Source organism: Culex pipiens, chromosome 2 (genome assembly GCF_016801865.2).
Source record: "Culex pipiens pallens isolate TS chromosome 2, TS_CPP_V2, whole genome shotgun sequence".
Taxonomy (NCBI): domain Eukaryota; kingdom Metazoa; phylum Arthropoda; class Insecta; order Diptera; family Culicidae; genus Culex; species Culex pipiens.
This window is the reverse complement of record NC_068938.1, coordinates 165,581,154-165,596,110: the sequence shown is the minus strand read 5'-3', so window position 1 is coordinate 165,596,110 and position 14,957 is coordinate 165,581,154. Positions and strand designations below refer to the sequence as shown.

At 34.0% G+C, this 14,957-nt stretch overlaps 1 long non-coding RNA gene across 1 annotated transcript; it reads left to right on the top strand.

Annotated features, from left to right (window-relative positions):
• The first annotated feature begins 2,653 nt into the window (after positions 1-2,653).
• Positions 2,654-3,537, top strand: LOC120424998 (uncharacterized). Its single transcript, XR_005606455.2, has 3 exons — positions 2,654-2,816; positions 2,938-2,982; positions 3,173-3,537. It is a non-coding gene; the product is annotated as an uncharacterized LOC120424998 (long non-coding RNA).
• The last annotated feature ends 11,420 nt before the right edge of the window (positions 3,538-14,957 follow it).

Here is a 14,957-nt window from a genome sequence, read left to right as displayed (position 1 = left end):
TTAATGGTTTTATATATCGTACATATATAGTTGGGTTACAATTTAATGAATAGTAGAGACCATTTGATAAATAGTTGAGTAACTATTTGTCATAAAGTAGTTATATAGTTCATGACTATGCGGGGTTCCCACAGTGCAATCTACCTTCCGGTTACGGGTTAGCTCTCGGGCTCCGTGCCTGTTGATATTACTGGGGAAGCTGGTTGGGTGTGTCGGTCGATGGTTTGTAAAGCACTCTCTCTCTCTCTCGCTCTCACGCAATCGGAGGTGATGCTGTTTTGTGTGTATACAAATATCGGGGAATGGTAGTCCCGTAACCACAACAAACATTCACCACACCGCTCAGAGTTGGTGAGTAAGTTTACTAGCTGGATGAATTGGGGTTTATTTGAAATTGACTTGATGTAATCATTAGAGAGTTTTTTTTAAGAAAGGACCTATGAAATAAATTTAAAATGTTTGCTTTTTAGGTGCTTCCTTGCATACTCCGGAAGTGTCCCCCAGTGGCCACCGGTAACCGGTTCCGGAGTGACCAGGTTAGGTCATAGGATATTGGCATAACCTTAGATGGCCATAATTTGATATTTCATGAAGTTTGATACATCCCATGGTAGTGTTCTTAGCAAAATCAAACCATCCATATTAACGACCCCCGGGTCTTTTGTGGTCTCTATTGCAAGTTTCTGCTCGAACCTAGGAGTCCGAAGGCTTGAATGGGGAGAGCACCCAAACCTCTTTTTACTCCAAGGAACCTTCCACCCCAGTGTTTGAACTGACGACCTTTGGATTGCGAGTCCAACCGCCGCCAGCGATTCCACCGGAGTAGGCTTGGTTTGGTGTGTTGTTTGTACTTATGGCATGGAGACGACTCCTACACCTGGAATGACTTAACGACCTAACAACCAAGGCCGGGACCGACATTTTACTTCCTCATCCAATGGAAGGTTGCAGCAGATGGGAATCGAACCCAGAATCATCCGCTTACAAAGCGGACAGCGTAACCATTCGGCCACGCACTGCCATCTGTGCGTTCTTAGCATACCCCGGAAATGACCCTCCACCCCACTGGCAACCCGTAACTGGTTCCGGCGTGACCAGGTTGGGTCAGGGGATATCGGCATGAACTCATATGATAATAATTTTCAATTTCAAGAAGTTTGATATGTCGCATGATATGCTTCCTTGCATACTCCGGAAGTGTCCCCCAGTGGCCACCGGTAATCGGTTCCGGAATGATCAGGTTGGTTCAGAGAACATTTGCATGACCTCAGATGGTTATAATTTTTAATTTCATTGAATTTTATATGCAACATTACGGGTTTTTAGCGATACCATTATTGCAACCGTTTTGGTGGTATCCTGCATCTTTTTTTGGTATCCCGAGCAGACAGAAATAACTTGGGAATAACATTTTTTGATATTTGAAAATACTAGGACAATAACATTTTATGTTATTTATAACAAGATCTGTTATTCGCCATTATGATTTTTTTTTGTTATTGGATTGTTATTGTAATAACAGACTAATAACATTTTAAGTTATTCTTCGAACAAATCTTTGTTATTATTTTTTGTTATTTTAACAACTAATCCGATCATCCCAATAACAGTTTGAGGTATTCTTCCATAACAAAAAATGTTATTCCCAAGTTGTTCTGGCTTTCAATCAATATCAGACCGATAACAAATTTTATTATGATAACATAAACTGTTATTGAACTCTTATGCAAAAATGGATTTTACAAGAATATCCCATAACACTTTCTGTTATTTTAACAGTATTTGTTATGTTGTTGTTATGAATTTAGTTATTACCGTCTGTTCGGGATCCTGCAACCGATCCCAAACAGTGAGGAGTAGTACGACAAAAAATCCGGTAGAAACAATTGGCCCATGTGTTGATTTTGTAACAAAAGCTGTAAAAAACATGTTTTTCGGATGTTCCGGTGTCTACTTTTGACAAATCATCTCTACGGGAGCTTAAAGTTAAGGTTATAACCCGTCAATTGCATCCGGAATCAACCCACTATGTGTTATCGTTTCGGAGATACAGGTCCTCAAAGTCGGGGCCTCAAAAAGTTTTCAGTGTTCAAAACCGGTTCAGTCAGTTAGAATAGCAAAGTAGACATTCTAAATCTAACCCAGGGGTGCCCAACCTTTTGGCCCAGCGGGCCAGATCTGATTTTTCCGAAGCAGTGGCGGGCCGGAACTAATGTTAGTAAATGTTCAAAAAAGTAAACATTTTTTTCATAAAATTTATTTGATAAGGTATTAAATACACTACACAGAAAAAAAAGTGTAAATTTACACGACACTGAAATCATGTTTAAAACGTAAACATGCTCGATGTAAATTTGAAATTCAATGTAAATGGTTGTATTTAATTTAAAGAGCCTTAATGTAAAATTAGATTCAACGTAATTCATGAATTTCATGTAAATGGATCGTTTGTCACCTTCAAAACATAAATTTGAAAATATGAAAAACATGTAATTACATATTTGATGTAATATTCTTCAAATGTAAAACTCGAAACGCATTTAAATTTCAAATAAAAGTTTGTTTTGCGAATGACAGCTCAAAAGACTGACAAAAACAAAGCAGCTGAAAGTAGTTGATGTTTGGCGCAAGAAAAGTGGACGTGTTTTTGAAATTAAGTGCCAAATTTTGCGTTAAAGAAACTACATTATCAAACATCCAAGAAGCTGCTTGTTTCTCGGAACTTTTAGGCAACACAAGAGAACTTTGGTTAAGCTCGGGGAAGGTTCCGGATGGAAATAATCTCATACAGTGATGAGTGGCCCGAGATTTTTTTGGTAAATATTTAATTGAGGTGGAGGCCATCGATTCAGAAATGCACTTGAATTTATATCGATCAAATTTCATTCAGGAGCGATGGTAGTTATTCCAACACATTAATTTGATTCATCTTAAAAGGAATGTGCAAAGCTTTTCCGGCTGCATTGGAGCTGATTTAACGAGGTAAGTAAATTTTAAACGACAATGCAAACCAATGCATAAGGACTGTAGTGGGTGTGTAAACAAAGAGCGTATCCCTTTCATACCAAATGTAAACATTCTTTAGCGTGAGCAAGATTCACTCTTTGTTTACAAACCCACCATGGCCCTTTTGCATTGTTTTGCTATTAATACTTACGAAATCATTTGATAGCTGCAGCGGTGAATCATCCGTCGTGACAATAACCCGAACTAGAGCAGCTTCCATCTTCCCGCCCTCTTTATCTGACGAAGTACGGATGGTAAGCTGATCTGACAGCGTTGTCGGTCTTGGCTTGGGGGATTCTTCCTTCTCGTCCTCCTCGTCGACCTGGTCAGTAGTCTCGAATTCCACTCTTGGCCAAACTACGGCATCGTATGCTCACGGAATGATTGGGGTCTAGTCGACTTCCCTCATCCCACAGAGTAAACGGCGGCCGCAGAAGCTGCTGCATTAGTAGTGACCGGAGATTTCGTTGGTTGTCGTCCATCTTCCGATTCGATGGTGCACCACTCTTAACTTCCGGATTACATCCAGGTCTCGTGCCTATTGGTAAATTTTTCCTTGTAATTATGATATTTCGTATAAATTGCACGACTTTGTGATGATACTTACGAAATAGGCTTTTAAAATTAACTTTAGTTATCCAAATATCTTTAGTTATCCAAATATCAAACCACCTTTTTTTTATTTTTTGATGTTTTGAAAACTGACAGAACGTTGAAGGTGTCGAATTAGTTTACACGACAATCTTTACATACCATGGTTTGGAAAAATTGAACTCATTCTAACTCCGACAAGCAGTTGGATTCTTATTTTGATTAGTTTTTGTGTACCCAAAAGAGAGTACAGAATTTCTAAAGTTGAGATGTTATTTTTAAACTAACACGTGAAATGCAACAATAGTATTTTGGAAGAAAGATTAGTTTTTGTAATTCTCTAGATACAGGGTGTTTGGTTCATGGATGCGGATACTTGCTGGTCCCCTAGAGGACCCCGAAACATGAAAAAAGTCTTCTACGGCATGGTCGAATTCTCATCCTAAACCGAGTTAAGTAGAATTTACTGTTTTGAGGAGTTTCTACACTAAAATCGATTTATCTCATGATTGTGATCTTGAAAAGCTTCGCTTCTGGTTTCATTCGAAAGCTGAGTAAATTTCACGATAAAAAATGATTTTTGAAATTTTTTAAACTTTACTTAAGTCTGCCTACAGAGCCTTTACATTTTTTTCTTGCCCTGGTGTTGTTAGTTTTTTGCATTTATTTTGCGTAAATGGCAGGTAAATGGTTTGTTTTATGTATCAAAACGATGCTCCTCGATCCCCTCTACAAATCTCTCTAAATAACCATTTCCCGATTTCTTTTCCTAAAGCCGCTATTTTAATTTTATTGGTGAAAAAAATCGAAGCCAGAAAACCAGACATGGTATCTTAATAAATCAAACCGACGCCTGTCAGAGCATCGCGCAAAGCATACTTGATCGACGCGCGCGCGGCCGCATGTTTACTGGAAGGAGGGTGACAGTAAGAAAACAAACCACGTGTGCGTGCCCATTGCATTGTGGAAAAAAGATCGTTTCAGAATTGTTTTATTATCGGAGGTATTTTGTCTTGCGTTCTTTAGCCAAACAGGTAAAAACAAAGGTTAAGGGACGGCTATTTAAGGGAAAGAAGGTGTTAGTTATTAAAATGAGTTAAGATGCAATAAGTGCGGCATAGGGTCTCGTTGAAGGATTTCCACTGTTGTTCAGTGTGCGGATCGTTTGATCCACACAGGCGGTACAACAATAAATAATTAAGCTGATTAAATCAAACATTTAAAACAAGCCCATTGACAATGCAAATAAATGTTCAGTTAGCAGGAAGTAGATACTTTGCTTTTTTAGAGTTGTACTTTTTTTACATTACAAAAAGGATAAGTTGGATTGTTTAAATCCAAGATGTATCTAACTTATTTCTTGCGTACATAGGACAATTGCATACATTTCCATCAAGCACCAAATGTCGGCATATCAACACCCTTTTGTTTATTTAAAACTTTTGAAAAGCGTTTTTGATGGAATAGCTCAATCAAGACCTAATTCGGAATGTGATCATAATTCGATTAAAAAAAAATTGAAAATTTCAAAATAAAAGTAAATAAATTTATTTTTTAAGAATTGAAGAATTGAAGAATTGAAGAATTGAAGAATTTAAGAATTGAAGAATTGAAGAATTGAAGAATTGAAGAATTGAAGAATTGAAGAATTGAAGAATTGAAGAATTGAAGAATTGAAGAATTGAAGAATTGAAGAATTGAAGAATTGAAGAATTGAAGAATTGAAGAATTGAAGAATTGAAGAATTGAAGAATTGTAGAATTGAAGAATTGAAGAATTGAAGAATTGAAGAATTGAAGAATTGAAGAATTGAAGAATTGAAGAATTGAAGAATTGAAGAATTGAAGAATTGAAGAATTGAAGAATTGAAGAATTGAAGAATTGAAGAATTGAAGAATTGAAGAATTGAAGAATTGAAGAATTGAAGAATTGAAGAATTGAAGAATTGAAGAATTGAAGAATTGAAGAATTGAAGAATTGAAGAATTGAAGAATTGAAGAATTGAAGAATTGAAGAATTGAAGAATTGAAGAATTGAAGAATTGAAGAGTTGAAGAATTGAAGAATTGAAGAATTGAAGAATTTAAGAATTTAAGAATTGAAGAATTGAAGAATTGAAGAATTGAAGAATTTAAGAATTGAAGAATTGAAGAATTGAAGAATTGAAGAATTGAAGAATTGAAGAATTGAAGAATTGAAGAATTGAAGAATTGAAGAATTTAAGAATTGAAGAATTGAAGAATTGAAGAATTGAAGAATTTAAGAATTTAAGAATTTAAGAATTTAAGAATTTAAGAATTTAAGAATTTAAGAATTGAAGAATTGAAGAATTTAAGAATTTAAGAATTGAAGAATTGAAGAATTTAAGAATTTAAGAATTTAAGAATTTAAGAATTTAAGAATTTAAGAATTTAAGAATTTAAGAATTTAAGAATTTAAGAATTTAAGAATTTAAGAATTTAAGAATTTAAGAATTTAAGAATTTTTTAGGAGGCTTGGGCGTCCGAGTAAGTTGGACATGCGTTGGGCGTTCCAGTGTTAATCATTTAATTATTTAATCATTTAATCATTTAATCATTTAATCATTTAATCATTTATTCATTTAATCATTTATTCATTTAATCATTTAATCATTTAATCATTTAATCATTTTAGGTATCACGCATCCGAGGTACATTTTCAATAACTCGTGACGGAGAGGCAACTATTTTTGTAAAATCGCGATAAATTGTGCTTTTTTTTGTAAGGTTGGGTAACGAAATATGGCATGGGTTTTTATTTTCAGTTTTTATTTTAATTATTATGATTTTTATTTTTATTATTATTTTTTTTTTGAATAGACAAAAACTTTGATTAACGAGTCAATTGATAGTTTTATTTATTTGGTGAACTTGAATTCAGTTTCATTTTAATTACATTTATGTTTCAATCTTGTTTTTTTCAGAAGCTTCATGAACTTCAAGGATAAGCCGACAAATGATGACAAATGTATTCGATGTGGTGAAGAATATCACTAAGAAAATAATGGAATTATTAGGTGGGAAGATTTCGCTGTTGCATGTGGAGCATTGTGATATCATTTCCGTTTTTTCACTAACTGCAACTACTAAGATTGAAAAATAAATTTAAATTAAAATAAACCGGTTTCAGGTTCACCAAAAAAAAACAATGAAACTATCAATTGGCTTGTTGATCAAGTATTTGGTTATGTCACCTAAGTGAAATCGCAACGATTATACAAATTTCCTTAGTGAGTACATCAATAATTTAAAAATCAACTTTACAATTTTAGGTTTTCAATAAATTTCAGCCCAATAACCGAAAAATGGTCAAAATTTGAACAAAGTTTGAGAAGAATTTGATCGAATACTGTGTTATCAAAATAATACCAAACTGTGGTATCCGATCATTGACAAATTTTTCAATTTTAAATTATCAAAACAATACATTAAATTGGTATGATATCAAAATTTTACTCCTGCATAATCCTCAAGACAAATTTTAAAGGGAATATCAATATGGTATTGATACCTGAGAAAGGTATTGTTACGCATTTCCCTTGTTATTTACCCATGCTCGGTTAGTACCAACCACTTGTGTCTTACTTTTAACAACAAGGACTTCGTCACCCTGGGTTCCTAAGTGTTTGAGAACTCACGGAGTGACTACGCCGGATACCCATTTTTACACTTAGAATTTCAGAGCTCCCGCTGCGAGATTCGACCCAGCCACCTCTGGATTGTGAGTCCAGTGCGCGGTCCGATTGATACACACGGGCGGGGCTTAACGTTAGTAAAGACATAATTTGAGTCCACTTTGTGAATGTGTTAATGACAGCAGGCGTGGTTGAATGGTTACGCTCTCCGCTTTGTAAGTGGATGATCATAGGTTCAATTCCCATCTGCTCCAACTTTCTATCGGATGGGGAAGTAAAACTTCGGTCCCGGCCTTGGTTGTTGTTAGGCCGTGTGGGAATCGTCTCTCTGCTATAAAGACAAACAATCCCGAGCAGACGGAAATAACGTGGGAATAACATTTTCTGATATTTGAAAATACTAGATCAATAACATGTTATGTTATTTATAACAAGATTTGTTATTCGCATCATGATTTTTTTTTTGTTATTTGAATGTTATTGTAATAACAGTCTAATAACATTTTTAGTTATTCTGCGAACAAATCTTTGTTATTCTTTTTTGTTATTTTAACAACTAATCCGATCATCCCAATAACAATTGGCAGTATTCTTCCATATCAAAAAATGTTATTCCCCAGTTGTTTTGGCTTTCAACCAATATTAGACCAATAATAAATTTTGATATGATAACATAAACTGTTATTAAACTCTTTTGCAAAAATAGATTTTGCAAGAATATTCCATAACACTTTTTGTTATTTTAACATGATTTGTTATTAAAATGGCATGAATGTTGTTATTAGCGTCTGCCCGGGAACACAACAATCCAAGCCTACTCCGGTGGAATCGCTGGCGGCGGTTGGACTCGCAATGCAAAGGTCGTCTGTTCGAACATTGAGGTGGTAGGTTTCTTGTAGTAGAAAGAGGTATGGTAGCTCTCCTCAATCAAGCCTTTGGACTCCTTGGTTCGAGCAGGAACTTGCAATAGAGACCAAAAAAGACCTGGAGGTCGTTTAAGTGGAAACCGTCATCAGGGGTGACATTGGGTCTGGATGAAGAAATTGGGTCATACAAAAATGCAGAAATTTGTATGACCCAAACTCACCCACAGACCCAATCTCTAGCAGGGGTAAATAACACAGGAATACCAAATTTTGGTATTACTTGGAATACAAATTTTTGGTATTCACACGCCCATGGAACATCAGATTTTGGTATTCCTGAGGTCTTCCACACACGTGATTCTGGTATGATTTCATGGTATTTTACCATCTATGACTGGGCTATCAAGGGCACATTTTGGTCGCTGTAATTTGCAAAAGTAATACCAAAATTTGGTATTTTCATGTCATTTTTTGTGCAACAGTTGCAATTAGTGAAAAAACGGAAATGATATCACATCCTCCACATGCAACAGCAAAATCTACTCACCTGATGATTCCATGTTGTTGTTAGTGATATTCTTCGCCACATCGAATACATTTGTCATTGATGAACGGCTTATCCTTGAAGTTCTTGAAGCTTCTGAAAAATAACAAGATTGATTAATGAATGTTTTTAAAATAAAATTGGATTCCAGTCACCAAAAATTCAATAATAAAATCGATTGACTCGTTAATCAAAGTATTTTTTTTTCATCTCGGCTTAAAGACATTTCAATGATTTAATTTTTGTTAAATGGTTTTTTCTTCAAAAAATTCAAAAATCATTTTTAACATTTTAGGTTTTTAAATCATTTAAGCGCACCTTTTTGAACTTTTAAAAATAGATCAAAATTTTTCCATAGTTTCTGAAGAAATTGATAAAAATCTGTAATACCAAAATAATACCAAAATGTGGTATCCTGACTTAGATTTTCTTTTCACAATTTTAAATCATTTCTTTAGGGGGTATTCCAAAAATCTTTAAAATCAAGTTTGAAATTTTCGTTTTTTTTCGGTATTTGATTTGAGAAATCTTTTTAAAACAAAATTAATGACCACGTCAAAATTGGTCAACCTTTTTTCGATAGTTTCAAAAGAAATTGATAAAATACGTTAATATCAAAATAATAACCAAATGTGGTTTTCGGTCATTGACAAATTCTGCAAATTTTGCAATATCAAAACAATACCTTAAATTGGTATGATACCAAATTGTGCTCTTGCATGATCCTAAGAAAAAATTTCCGGAATACCAAAATTTGGTATTGATAACAGAGAAAGGTATAATTAAGCATTTCCTTTGTTATTTACCCATGCTCGGGATATCACCCCTGATGACAGTAGTTGTTTTTTTTTTGTGAATGTCTGCTCTGATATTCTTCAATGGAGTTCCCTTACAAGGAAACCGAGGAAGATTTATTTTTATTTACCAAAAGCATTTCAAATCCGTCTTTTGGATAGCAAAAGATTTTAGGGAAAGAATGTTTAATTCGATAAGAATTCATTCATGTTGGTTTATCATGAATAAATTAAAAAAATAAACACTTCCTTCAATAAATAAAATTAGTAAGCACTTCCTTAAATAACTAAATCAGTGTTTATTCAAGCAAAAGTTTTTTAAGGTTTCTTAAGAAGTTTTGTTATTCTAAGCGTGCATTTTTTCCCGAGCATGGGTAAATAACAAGGGAAATGCGTAATAATACCTTTCTCTGGTATCAATACCAAATTTTGGTATTCCTGGACCCTTTAAAATTTGTCTTAATGATTATGCAAGAGCAAAATGTGGTATCATACCAATTTAAGGTATTGTTTTGATATTGCTAAATTGCAGAATTTGTCAATGGTCGAACACCACATTTTGGTATTCTTTTGGTATTACAGTATTTTATCAAATTCCTCTGCAACTATGGGAAAATTTTGACCAATTTTGACAACATAATTAATTTTGCGCTAAAATGATGTCTCAAAGCGAATACTTTCATTGAAAACCGGAAATTTCAAACTTGATTTTAAACATTTTTGATATACCCCCTACAGAAATGACTTGAAATTGTGGAAAATTTTCTAAGTCAGGATGGCACGTTTTGGTATTATTTTGATATTAAAGTGTTTTATCAAATTCCTCTGAAACTATGGGAAAATTTTGACCAATTTTGACAAAATAATTAATTTTGGGCTAAAATGATGTCTCAAAGCGAATGCTTTCATTGAAGACCGGAAATTTTAAACTTGATTTTAAACATTTTTGATATACCCCCTACAAAAATGACTTGAAATTGTGGAGAATTTTCTAAGTCAGGATGGCACGTTTTGGTATTATTTTAGTATTATAGTGTTTTATCAAATTCCTCTGAAACTATGGGAAAATTTTGACCAATTTTGACATAATAATTAATTTTGCGCTAAAATGATGTCTCAAAGCGAATGCTTCCATTGAAAACCGGAAATTTCAAACTTGATTTTAAACATTTTTGATATACCCCCTACAGAAATGACTTGAAATTGTGAAAAAATTTCTAAGTCAGGATGGCACATTTTGGTATTATTTTGGTATTGAAAGGTTTCATCAATTTTCTCTGAAACTATGGGATTTTTTTACCAATTTAGGCAAGATAATAAATTTTGCGCTAAAATGACTTAAAAAAAATATTTTAAAGCTGGTTTTAACATTTTTTGATATACCCATTAAGATTTTTTTTTTTAAATTGTTGAAATTTCTCTAAGTCAGGATAACCAAATACTTTGAAAAACGAGTCAATCGAAAGATTATTGAATTTTGGTGAATTTCAATCCAGTTTAATTTTAATAACACTTATTTTTCAATCTTGTTATTTTTCAGAAGCTTCAAAAACTTCAAGCACAGGCCGTTCATCAATGACAAATGCATTCGGTGTGGTGAAGAATATCACTAAGAACAACATGGAATAATCAGGTGAGTAGATTAGGCTGTTGCATATGGATCATTTCCGTTTTTTCACTAACTGCTGCAACTAAAAATGTTATGAAAATACCAAATTTTGGTATTACTTGTGCAAATATCAGCGACCAAAATGTGATCTTGATGGCCAGTAATAGAAGGTAAAATACCATAAAATCATACCAAAATCATGTATGTGGAAGACCACAGGAATACCAAAATCTGATTTTCCAAGGGCGCGGGAATACCTAAAATTAAAACCATGGCAATACCTAGTTTTGGTATTCAAGCAATGTTCAAAAATCCAGAAGACCTCAACTTGGTATTGAAATGGTTTTATTTTGAGGTATTATTTTACCCTTGGAATAACATGGTTTGGTATTGTTGTGCCCTTCCACATACAAGACTTTGGTATGATTTCATGGTATTTTACCATCTATTACTGGGCAACCAAGGGCACATTTTGGTCCCTGTTATTTGCCCAAGTAATACCAAAATTTGGTATTCCCGTGTTATTTACCCCTGCTCGGGTTTATTTACTTTAAAACGAATTGCAATGTTTGAAAATGATTGAAAATATCAATTCACGTTGATTAACAAAAATCTATCATAAAACGATTTTCAACATGTTAGGAAAAAAAAAGGGAAGAAGCTTTTTCTATTAAATTTGCTGATTTTACATTTTAATCGAATTATGATCACATTCCGAATTAAGTCTTGATTGAGCTATTCCATCAAAAACGCTTTTCAAAAGTTTTAAATAAACAAAAGGGTGTTGATATGCCGACATTTGGTGCTTGATGGAAATGTATGCAATTGTCCTATGTACGCAAGAAATAAGTTAGATACATCTTGGATTTAAACAATCCAACTTATCCTTTTTGTAATGTAAAAAAAGTACAACTCTAAAAAAGCAAAGTATCTACTTCCTGCTAACTGAACATTTATTTGCATTGTCAATGGGCTTGTTTTAAATGTTTGATTTAATCAGCTTAATTATTTATTGTTGTACCGCCTGTGTGGATCAAACGATCCGCACACTGAACAACAGTGGAAATCCTTCAACGAGACCCTATGCCGCACTTATTGCATCTTAACTCATTTTAATAACTAACACCTTCTTTCCCTTAAATAGCCGTCCCTTAACCTTTGTTTTTACCTGTTTGGCTAAAGAACGCAAGACAAAATACCTCCGATAATAAAACAATTCTGAAACGATCTTTTTTCCACAATGCAATGGGCACGCACACGTGGTTTGTTTTCTTACTGTCACCCTCCTTCCAGTAAACATGCGGCCGCGCGCGCGTCGATCAAGTATGCTTTGCGCGATGCTCTGACAGGCGTCGGTTTGATTTATTAAGATACCATGTCTGGTTTTCTGGCTTCGATTTTTTTCACCAATAAAATTAAAATAGCGGCTTTAGGAAAAGAAATCGGGAAATGGTTATTTAGAGAGATTTGTAGAGGGGATCGAGGAGCATCGTTTTGATACATAAAACAAACCATTTACCTGCCATTTACGCAAAATAAATGCAAAAAACTAACAACACCAGGGCAAGAAAAAAATGTAAAGGCTCTGTAGGCAGACTTAAGTAAAGTTTAAAAAATTTCAAAAATCATTTTTTATCGTGAAATTTACTCAGCTTTCGAATGAAATCAGAAGCGAAGCTTTTCAAGATCACAATCATGAGATAAATCGATTTTAGTGTAGAAACTCCTCAAAACAGTAAATTCTACTTAACTCGGTTTAGGATGAGAATTCGACCATGCCGTAGAAGACTTTTTTTCATGTTTCGGGGTCCTCTAGGGGACCAGCAAGTATCCGCATCCATGAACCAAACACCCTGTATAGATAGGTAATTTTTCAACAAAAAAATATCCAAAAAACTTAATTAAGCTCTACGTCAGGGGTGCCCAATCTTTTGGGAATGCCATATCTGATCTTCCTAGAACAGAGTAGGTTTGTTCAATTTTTTTTGGGAAAAATAAGTTTATATCACTAACCACTGTTTTGCCAATAAAACACAAACTTTTGATTTTAAGAAAGAAATCAAAACTTTCGAAAAAAAAATTAATTTAATTTGCATAAGGCATTTAATGAGATGTTTTTATTCATACGTTAAAAAAACTTAATTTGGTTTAAAAAAACTGTGTTCTTTGTAGATTTTTTTTTGCGGTGCGGTAAAATTATTTAAAATACACTGCAAATTTAAACAGTGGAGTATTATATTTTTTGGATCAATTTTAATTCATAGTTCTTCGGTTCTTTTAAATTTTGCACTTCAAATATTACAAACATTTTTTTTTCAAAATCATGCATTTGCCTATAGTTTGGGATACGTTTTTCCAGCAATATTTTCTTATTTTCTGAAAAATACTTTAAGTTAACACAGTTAAAACTTTTGCAAATTAAAGTATTATTTTCCTTTGAAAATTTACAGTCAACAATTATAATTTTCACATGTTTCAGATTGTTACGAAAAGGTGACTTCAATCAAAACGTAGTCTTTCGTCTACATAATTTTCAAATAAAATTATGTAAAAAAATAAAATATATATTAAAACAAAACAGAAGAAAAATCTTAATTAAAGTTGATTTAGCCTTGCTGTTAAATTGCTAAAAATGTTTGCCGATAGGGTTTTTTTTATTCTTAACTTATTTTTATTATGTCCGTTTAGGTGCTGTGACCAGGTTAGGACCGAGGAGCGGTTCAAAATAATTTAGGATACATTATTGCCGATAGGGTTATTTCAGACCGATGTCACGCACACTGGATCACAATTTGTTTTGCTGGACAGTACAAAAAATCAATCTTTTGTGTGAACGTACACGCTCACATAGATAACTCTATTGGATGAAATTTCCGTTCTTAATTTTACTTTAAAAAAATAAAACTCAGTCTCATGGCAAAATTAATTAATTCAAGAGTTTTTTGAAAAGGTCCTAGGGAGCGTAACGCAAAAAATCGGATTTTTAGAACCCTTTCCACCCACTCATAATAAAATTTGCACACAAATTTTTAAAAAAATTGTATGAAGCGTAACACGACCTTTGACACCCCTGCCCCCCCTCCCCCCAACTGCGTTACGTAATAAAATAACGCTTCCCTATAAGCTATTGTGTTTCATATGTTTATAGGTTCTCTAAAAAAACTCTAAATTTCCTTTTATCCTTTTATACTGACTATACCACTAATGCAAAAAAAATCCTTGCCCTACCCAATTTTGATTACTTGAAACTCCGACAAACGCCCGGTTGACCAGTCTATCACCTAAGTTAACTTACAGGTCGTTGAGTTTAGTTGTCAAAGTGGTTATAGTAAACAAAAACAACATCGAGTGCGTATCGTGCGAATAAAATTGCGACGTTTTGTAGCTTTTGGCACGGAAATTTAACTTAAAGATCCTGCAGAACACGGTAGATTTTGAATGCGGACGGTGATTTGGACACCGTTAGGCAAATAATTTCTAGCCCAATGCCGATCAACTGTCGGGAACTTGCAGAAAAGGGCACTTCAAAATGGACGAGACCGGTATTGTTAGGTAAGATTCTTTTTTTATTTCCTGTGTCTGTTATAAAAACTATCATCTTCTAGATAACGACGACGTTGGATTAGTGTGTGCGAAGGTGACTAAGATATAGTACCAACTTGCTGAATGTGCCCGGTGGCAATACGTAGTCGCTGCATCTAGACGGTAAGACGGCTAAAAGAAGGTCATCCTTCTAGCAACTAACCGTTCTCAAATTCAACACAGCTGACAACATGGTCTAACCACCGACAAGTGGGGCTACTCGGTTTGCAGTTGCTGGTGCTGGAACCCTTCATGAAGAACCCGAGAGCTCGAGTCTAGAGGTGGATTTCTCCGAAGACGTCAAATTCCTG